Source organism: Fringilla coelebs (genome assembly GCF_963513975.1).
Source record: "Fringilla coelebs genome assembly, chromosome: 2".
In the NCBI taxonomy this organism is placed as follows: Eukaryota; Metazoa; Chordata; class Aves; order Passeriformes; family Fringillidae; genus Fringilla; species Fringilla coelebs.
The window spans coordinates 66,986,070-66,995,078 of NC_140029.1; positions in this window are offsets into that span (position 1 = coordinate 66,986,070).

A 9,009-nucleotide genomic window follows, 5' to 3' on the forward strand; every position below is an offset into this window, starting at 1 on the left:
ATCCCCAAAGGCTGACAGCTTATTTCACTGTGTTTAGTCCTCCTAGTTTCCCCATGACCTGGATCTCTTGTTACAAGGGTAAGTGTGTCAGATGTTTGCAATTGCATGACCGATTGCAACTGAGTTTGGCCTGTTTCCACCGTCAAGTCAAGAATGAGACTTGAGCTTGTATATGGTATCCTTCATTTCTTCGTAGCTTGCTGACAGGCAAGACAGCCAGCACAACTTTGTCATGAATGTAATCCACAAGAATTGCTCTTTAACCCACCTCTAGCCTTGTTGGTCTTATCTGCTTCTTTACTCCCACATAATAAAGTGATTGTACTTTAAGTAATGGTCTTTCAGGCACGTCCTAGTCAGGCAAAACAACGCTTTTGATCTTTTAGCAGTTTATAACAAATACATCATCCTATTACATTAAAAGCATGGAATATCAAGGGAAGGTTTAGACTGCCAGTGCTAAGGCATTATTACACCTTCTAACAATTAGAGATAGTAATTTACTTACATGAGGGATACTAGGTGCCAAATTATGATAAAGAAAAATTAGTCACAGAGTAGAAAATCAGGGAGCCAGTAATCAAGACTAATTGCAGTCACTGTGGAAAAAAATCACCATAAACAGTAATTATAAACATATGCTACTCCTAAGGACGCACATCACGGATATAGGAGTTAACTTTAAAATAGAAAAAAATTGAGCAAAATAGTTTAGGAAAAAAATAGAAAATAGTTGATTTAAAAGAAAATTTTATTAGATGACTAAAAAAATTCCAATCTATCAGAAGGGACATCTTTGGCTTAGAGCCAATCTTGGCTTGATGCCTCAGGTTTTAGGGTTTATATTTTTCAGTTTCTGTGCTGCTTTAGTGTGTGGGTCTGGGCTTCATATTAAGGGATGGTAAGTTCTCTTCACAGAGTAGGTAGACAAAGCAATTCCTTCTCCAGCTGGTGACCCAAGGACAGCCAATACAGATCTCAGGCCCAAGAGCATAAACAACAGTGGACTGAAGAGAGAAAGACAAGAAGGATGAGACTTCATGGACTGTGGCTATAACTGGACAATTAAATCCAATATGCTAATGGACCAGAACTTATAAAAGGGAGACACCCAGTGACCGGTTGTGTATTTTATGACCATTTTGGGTTCACCTAGGGTGTGGCCCTGGCTGGGCTCTTGTGCTGCTGAAGGTATATCCATTGAGTCCTCCTAATAAAAACCTACTTTATTCTTTAGCTCCGTCTAGTCTCTGTTCTAGGCCAGCCTTCACAAGGCATCAGGTCCAGTAATGAAGCCAGGTCAGGCCTTGTGAATATTAAATTATATGTTATGAAAAATAGGTAAGGAGGAATATATGATCATGAAATGTAGAAAAATGTTGGCATCACACAGAACAACTGAAAAGCTGAAGATTTTTAGAAAATGTGTACTTCCTAGGCCTGCTGTTAAATGGAGATGATAAAGTTATTATGAAGGAAAAAAATAGAGGCTTAAGAAATAATTCTGTTAATTCATTGAAAATATACCATGCTTTTTTTCTATCATAAGAGGAAATTAAAAGTGTTTTCCAGTTCTCTAGCAACTTAAGGCAATACTGAACATCTGCAAAAGAAAAATTAAAAAAAAAATAGAAGTTCACTCAAAATAACCCCGAAAACCTGACAGATGATACAATATCAATATAAGTAGGTTTTTGTAGGTAAAATAATAGTAAGTGAATTAATTAAGTTGAATTAAATAGGGAAAACCCCTGGAGGAAAAAAAAACCAAACCAAAACAAAAACCAACCAACCACAAAACCCCTACCATTTTATGGAAACTAAAGTCATACAGATTCAAGTGGGACATTAGGCACAAATTTTTTAAGAGTGAAAGTGATTAATAGCTGGATTAAGCTAATAAAACAGTGGTGGATTCTCCAGCTTTCTGTGCTTTGGATTCACGCCTAGCTAAATTGCTGGAAAATGTGTTTAGTCAAACACAAGGTAGCACAATAAAAGGGGAACTGTGTGATACATCTGTGAAATGGCCTGTGAAATACTGGAGATTCAAATCAGGTGATCAAATACCTACTTCTCATGGTAAACTCTGTAAACCTCCTTTAGTCAACTATAGGCACCATAAATTTTCCTTTTGATAGTGCTCAGGTTATTAATATCAATAGACTATAGATCTTAGTTATACTAGCTAGGACAGGTTGTTAAACTGCTATTTAAATATATTGGTCAACCCAAATCTAGTGGGAAAATGTCCTGCAGAGATTTCTTTTCTTTTCACTCCATTCTTGGAAAGAAGCATTCCTCTCTTATGTAAAGTCGTGTTTTCAGCAAAGAAGAAACTTATCTTCTTTTCCATCTCTTTTCTTATATTACTTCTGTAGTTGTTCCCTGTACTCACTCACAGGAATTCCCTGTAGCAGGACAACAGTGAGCACCGCTACCTGCGCTGTGCTTGTTTCTAGAGCATTGAGAGAAGCAGAGATGGGATGTTGGCAGCTGGGTATTTCCTCAGCTGTAGAGACAGGCTCCATGGTTTTGTGGCAGTCATTCTCTTCTGTGCAACTACTGGGGCTTTCCACAAGGTTTTTAAATTTCTTGACACTGGACAGCAGTTTGGGAATTTGTATCTGCTCTTTTATGAATTAGATGGAGCAAAGCATAGCTCATGCAAAACTGCAATTCACATGATGGTGCTACTTCACGTTTCAAAATAGGCCCAGCAAAGAAAGACCTGGTAGCTTTGCATACAACCAATTATATCTCTGAAATGGTCCAACCTAAATGATCCTACAAAGAGGAACGTTTTCTTACGGAGAAGTTGCTGCTGTACTGGCTGTCCAGCAGGCTGAGACCACAGCAATACAGTCAGATGAGAGACAGGTTTTGCAGATTGTGTGGGAACAATAGAAGAAACAGGCAACATTTTCTGTCTCTGTCTTTCCAAAGATCAAGGCAACCCCATGATGCTGATAGTTCTGGCAGTCCTCACCATGAAAAGACAAAGCAACCTCACAGCAAAGATCATTTTCTGAAGCTTTTTGTACTTTGAGTTCCATTCTCTCCTAAAATTGCATTTCTTCTTTCTCTTTCCATGTGTATGCCAATAGACAAGCTTCCCAGCAGAAAGGCTTGGCTGAGGGGTTTGTAGCTGGCAGAAATCAGGAAGTGTAAGGTACATTGACACAGTTCTCTGTAACATGCAGAGTGTCATTTCTACTTTTTTAGAGCCATCTTGTGACTTCTGGCCCAGCAGAAAGAAATAGGCAAAATTCTAATTCTGAATACTCTTGGCCTGGGTTTTCCCATTAAAGGTTTTTGAACAAAAGCTAATTATTTTCTAGTCCCACTATCTGATAACAGTCCGTACTGATATCCATCTAAAGAAATTAATATGTTCCAAAATTAAAGATTAAAAGCTTCTAACTTGAGGAAAACTGGTTTTGCAGCTTGATCTGTGAATGTTTGAGGTTATTTGCAGAAAAGACACCTATACTTCACAGAGAAGAGAGAGGGAGGAGTGGAGAGGGATGAGGTATGATCCATCAAGAAAAATTTCTTGAAAAGAAAATGTGTTAGGTTCCTATTCTCATGTGGGTGAGGTATGTTTTACCTACTGGATCCTGTTCTGTCTGGTACTTACCCAGAAGTTCCTGTGACACAGAGACTGTCTCTGCCATTTGCGTGCTGCACCTACCAAAAGTCCCAGAATCATCAACTGACACTGCCAAGAATCATCACAAGAAAATGGCATAAGCTAAAATTATCTATATAAGCTAAAAGCCTGTGAAACAGGCTAAATAAGTTAAAGTCAAAGACATACAGGTGAAAACCCCTTTGTTAAATGCCTGAATGAAAAAAAATCTAAGAAATCAACCCTTCTCACCGGTCTCAAAACACAATAATAAGAGAATCAATTTGATAAATGAAAATGTGATAATAAGAAGGAACCATTGTTCTCCTGCTGAGTAGAGTTTGCTTCTCTCAGAGATTGTGATGTCAGGAAACAAACTACAGTGCACTAAGGAAGGAGGCAATTTCCCTTCCCCCCTCATTCTTGCAAAGTCTAGAGAGCTGTTACTGAAATAGCAAACTCTAATCTTCACTAGAAATTAACTCATCTTCTTTATTTAAAGCGAAGGGATTTAGATTTGTCTTCAGACAACTTAATGGGATTCTCCAGTGAATTCAAATGTTCCAAATTTCCTGAGAAAGGGATGACTGACATTGTGGGTGCCACATGATTCTGGTGGAGCTGTGATAGGTTAGTTTGGTGAGTCTAAATGTAGAATGATATATGAACAAGTGAATGTACTTTTAAAACTTCTACTTCTTTTCCATTTTCTACACAACAGATCTGTTCCATAGATAAGGCCCCAGAACTGGGAGTGTCCCTTGAGTATCAGCATCTCTGAATGGCTTCAGTAAATCAAGCTGAACCTGGCACTGAAAATGTTATGGATCACCCACACCTAGTTTTTTAATTAGTCCTCTCTCCTTTAGCATATTTTTCCTTTTTTGGTCATTCTCAAAACCACTTTTTTTTTCAAATGTGTCTTTTCCCAGTTTTCTTATGAGTGCTAAAAAAGTCTCTCTAAATCTCTGATAGCACAACCATGGCACTTCTGGTTTTGCTATCATTCAGTTGATGCTAAACTGTCTCTTTTCTTTACATGTTCATTTTCTTGTTTTCCTGATTAAAATTCTGCCTGTCATTACTCAAATTTCAAACCCTAATTACTTGTCAAAACCATGAAAATTCTAAGAAGCCTCTTCACAGTGCAGTTCTCCAAATAGTGCCTTGTGTTTGTGTTGACTCCAACCAAATCTGTATGGAAAACACTGAACTAAAAGAATTACTTTAGTATTCAAAACATTTTGCTGAATCAAAATTAAATCCATCTTGATAATTGTAATTATAAAATGTGGAAGTATTTCCTGCCAAATAAAAACTTGGAATTACTGGAGGCTCCTCCTTCTGGGGTGGTAGTGTCAGGGAGCAGTAGCCTCAGAAGCCAGGTCATTAAAGCTCCTTAAGAGACAGTCCTCTGTGAGAACTGTAGAGTCTAAATCTAAATCTCATTTTGGTACAGTGAGTCTTGAAACCCTGCTCAAATGCTGGCCCCCTGGAAATGTCATAGCCCTTCCAGAGAGCAGTAAATGCTGTCCAGGAGGTAATGAGGTTAATCAAAACTTTATTTCTAATAAAACCTCTCATTTAAGACAGTTCCTTAGAGGTCAGTAAGAGACATGAGTTATGAGCATATGCATGACTTCTTTGCACCTCTAGCATCTTTGCTGCTCTTGCATTTGTTATTGCAGCAGCAGTTCATTGGTGCTAAGGATATAATCAAGGCTATTTTCTTATTATTTTTCTAATATTTTTTATTAATTTTTCTATTTGCAAGCAAAAAGCAGCTAGTGTATCAAAAATTATTAGCACAGCAATGGCAATCAAAAGAGAAAATAATATGCACTGTTTTCCTCTTGGAGGTGTTCAGTAAAGTTCTGCTTCTGTCTCAAGGGTGATGACAAAACTAAAAGAGGTACAGAGATAAGGGATAAGGACAGTCAAAGGTATGGAACTGCTATATAATAAATAGACAAGTTGAATAGACTGGCTGAGAGATAACTATAGAAAAGTCTGTGAAAACAAGTGTCTAGAAAAGACAATTACAAATTTTTGTTATAACCTGTTTCATCCAATACAGAAGCAAGAGACCTTCAAATGAAAGAAGCTGATTACTGGATAAAAGCAAACAAAAGAAGTGAATTTTTATACAATATTCAATCAAGCTGTGAAAGGTTTTCCTGCATAAAGTTGTGGTGGCTACAAGTTTACATAATTCAAAGAGTGACTGGACAGTTTCATGAAAGAGAACTTCAGCCAAAGTAAAATGCAAACCTGTTGTGTTATGTGCAGTGGGTACTGTGCATAAAGGTATACAACATATGTTTAAGATATCCATTGTGTACACCCCAATTGCATTAAACAATTGCATAATACAGTTCTAATAAACATAGTGACAATATCTCCAGCTCAGGAAGTCCTCAACTGATTATTTGCTGGATGAGTGCCATGAGAACATTTGGAGGAAGCACTACTGTGAGTGTACTGTTCTTATTGCCTTCATCAAGTATGCTAACCGCTGTTCTCCTGGGGATTGTTGTTGTTTTCTTCCTTTTCTTCCTCTCTTTTTTTCCTCTCAAGAGAAAACTAGCCTTACTGAATTCAGTGCCACAATCTGCTCTATAAAATGTTTCACCAAACATCCCTTAACTAGGGGATATTACCATCTGTTCCTGGCACCTTTGAAGTTTGGCTGCTGTGACGGGCAGAGGATTGACTAAAATGTTGCTTCACTCTGCTGGATGGTGCTTTTGTCAGTGAGTGAGAGAAAAGGGAATAAGAAGTGAGGTGCTGGGGTCTGCTAGGACCTTGTCATCACTGCCCTTTTATTCAGATTCTGCGATTTCCAGAAACACCAGTCCTATTACCAGTTGTTGGATATTGGCAATTACTTATGTTCCATGCTGCTAGTTTAAGTTTTTGCCAAGAGGAACAAAGCTAAATGTGCATCATGTGCTACCTGTGACAAACAATACAGTAATGCCTTTGTAAGGCTGAATCTTGGGCTAGTTGGATCCTTCTGGCCAATTTCATATTCTTAAATAATATGAGGAAAATATTTTTCTTGATCATACTACAATTTCTTCTTAAGCTGACTCTTTCATAGTAGCATTTCTAGGAGAATTTGTTCAGACTAATAGCTAAATATCCTAGTGAATATGAGGTTTATGAGACAAGTGTCTTGAAAAGGCTGCTGTGTTGGTTTGGAAAGGGCATTGTGGTTATTGTAGACAGCAGCTTGCAGCCTGTCTGGCCGTGATTCCATATCCATTTACAGCTGGATCAGCAAAGAATTGGCTGCAGACTTGTGTCTGTAAACTAGTCTTGAGTCCACAGCTCCAGATCCATCCACAGCAGGAGACTTGATTGAATCCCAGGGGTCCTGCATTAGCCACAATCAGAGTAATCAATGGAGTTCACTGTATTTTAAAAAAAATATAACAATGTCAGTACTCTTTTTTCTTTCTTTCTTTTTTTTTTTCCCAGAAGCTGGAGAGGAATAGGAATAACAAAACAGCTAATGCATGAGCTGATATGAAAGTGGTAATAGGAAATTGTGCTAAAATGGGCACTTTTGGCTTCCTAATACCTCCATATGATATGTAAAATCTTATGAGGGAGAAACTTCCTTGCAATATTTTCAGGTTTTTGAAGCATACAACGAAATTGTCACTATAATTTCTTCCATCTGCTCCCTTTGGCTACAGGTACAAGACTGTCAATTCATCATACACAAAAAGAAACCTGGGGCCAAATTCTCCGTTGGCATAACTCCACATAAATCTTGGACTTGATCTTCGCATGAAGAACTGATTTGGAAAAATTTAGTGGAAAAACAAGAGAAAAATGGAAATAGCAGTACGTGGCCCTCTTTTTCATAGTTCATAGAATCAGAGAAAAGACCCCAGGATACTGTTTGTAACAGATTTCTGAGACAAACACCAACAAAATACTGAAGCAGTATGCCATTCTTATTTTCACATGCAATAAGGAATGCGTGGCATTGTATCAGTAGCAGATGCTGGATGCATTGTCATAGAATTTTTAATACTTGGCCATCCATTTTTGCAGATTGCTGTTCTTGCTATCAGAAACACAATTCATCTCTATCTATTAATCAGTCTGTGAAATGTTTTGGAATAAAAGATGGACAAGTGGGCCTGATGGGAGTCATAGTTTTTTGATGCTATATCTAATATAGAAAGGTTTTAGAAGAGGAAAATAGGACCTCTATTGTCTTTTGGTCTTGAAGTATATTGTGTTTGTGATCTGTAGTATGAGAAGATTTTCTTCCACTAAAACAATTTGAAGAAGAGGCTATCATTGTTACAGGAAAGTCTACAGAGATCTTCAAAGCAAAGACATAAATAGAATTTGAGTGGGACACCAATGTCACATTCCACATGGGATACCTTAAGACCTGAGGGTATTGAGCGAAGTGAGGTCCAACTGTGTCCACAGCAGGCAAAAGATTTTCATTTATGGTCGGTGTTGTCTCACCTGAAAAACTTAAAATGTAGTAGTCTGAGAGAGTTGTGCCTGTTTAGCCTGAAGAAGGCTCTGGGGAGACCTTATCACAGCCTTCCAGTACCTAATGGGAGCCTATAAAAATGTGACTTTTTACACAGGCAGATTGATAGGACAAGGGGGAACATTTTTAAAGTAGGAGACATTTACATTAGATGTTAGGAAGAAATTTTTTACTGTGAGGATAGTGAGGCACTGGAACAGGTTGCTCAGAGAGGTTGTGGATGGCCCAGCCCTGGAAGTGTTCAAGATCAGGCTGGATCAGGCCTTGAGCAATCTGATCTAGTGAGCAGCTTCCCTGCCCATGGGGAGAGGGGGGGAGCTAAGTGGTGTTTAAAGTCCCTTCCAAAACAAGCCATTCTATGTTTCTCTAGAACTACATGGCAAGTAATACTGGCATCCAAAAGAGCATTTCTATCCAAACACTGTCCTATATGATTGACCTGTTATTATCAACCACAGCAAGTGTTATCAGTGTCTAAAGCATAGGTGAGCCTCGAGTCTCTAAGATGCATTTGTAAGAAAGAGCAGAACATAGGAAATTTCCAGAATAACCATTCTGTGTTCAACTGCTGGTATTGGAATTACAAGTGTGTACTATAAGCTACAGATTCCTGGCTTGTAGCACCTGATTTTCCTGCATGAGAATGTGGATATGTACATATTTCTGAATGGCCTATGCTGGTAAGGCTCTGCCATCAACTGAAAGGATGAGACAAAATGGCCTTGAGTTGTACCAGAGGAGGTTCATATTAGATATTAGAATTGTTTTTTTCCACTGAAAGAGTGGTTAGGCATTGGAATGAGTTGACCTGGGAGGTGGTAGAGTCACTGTCTCTGGAAATATCGCAAAT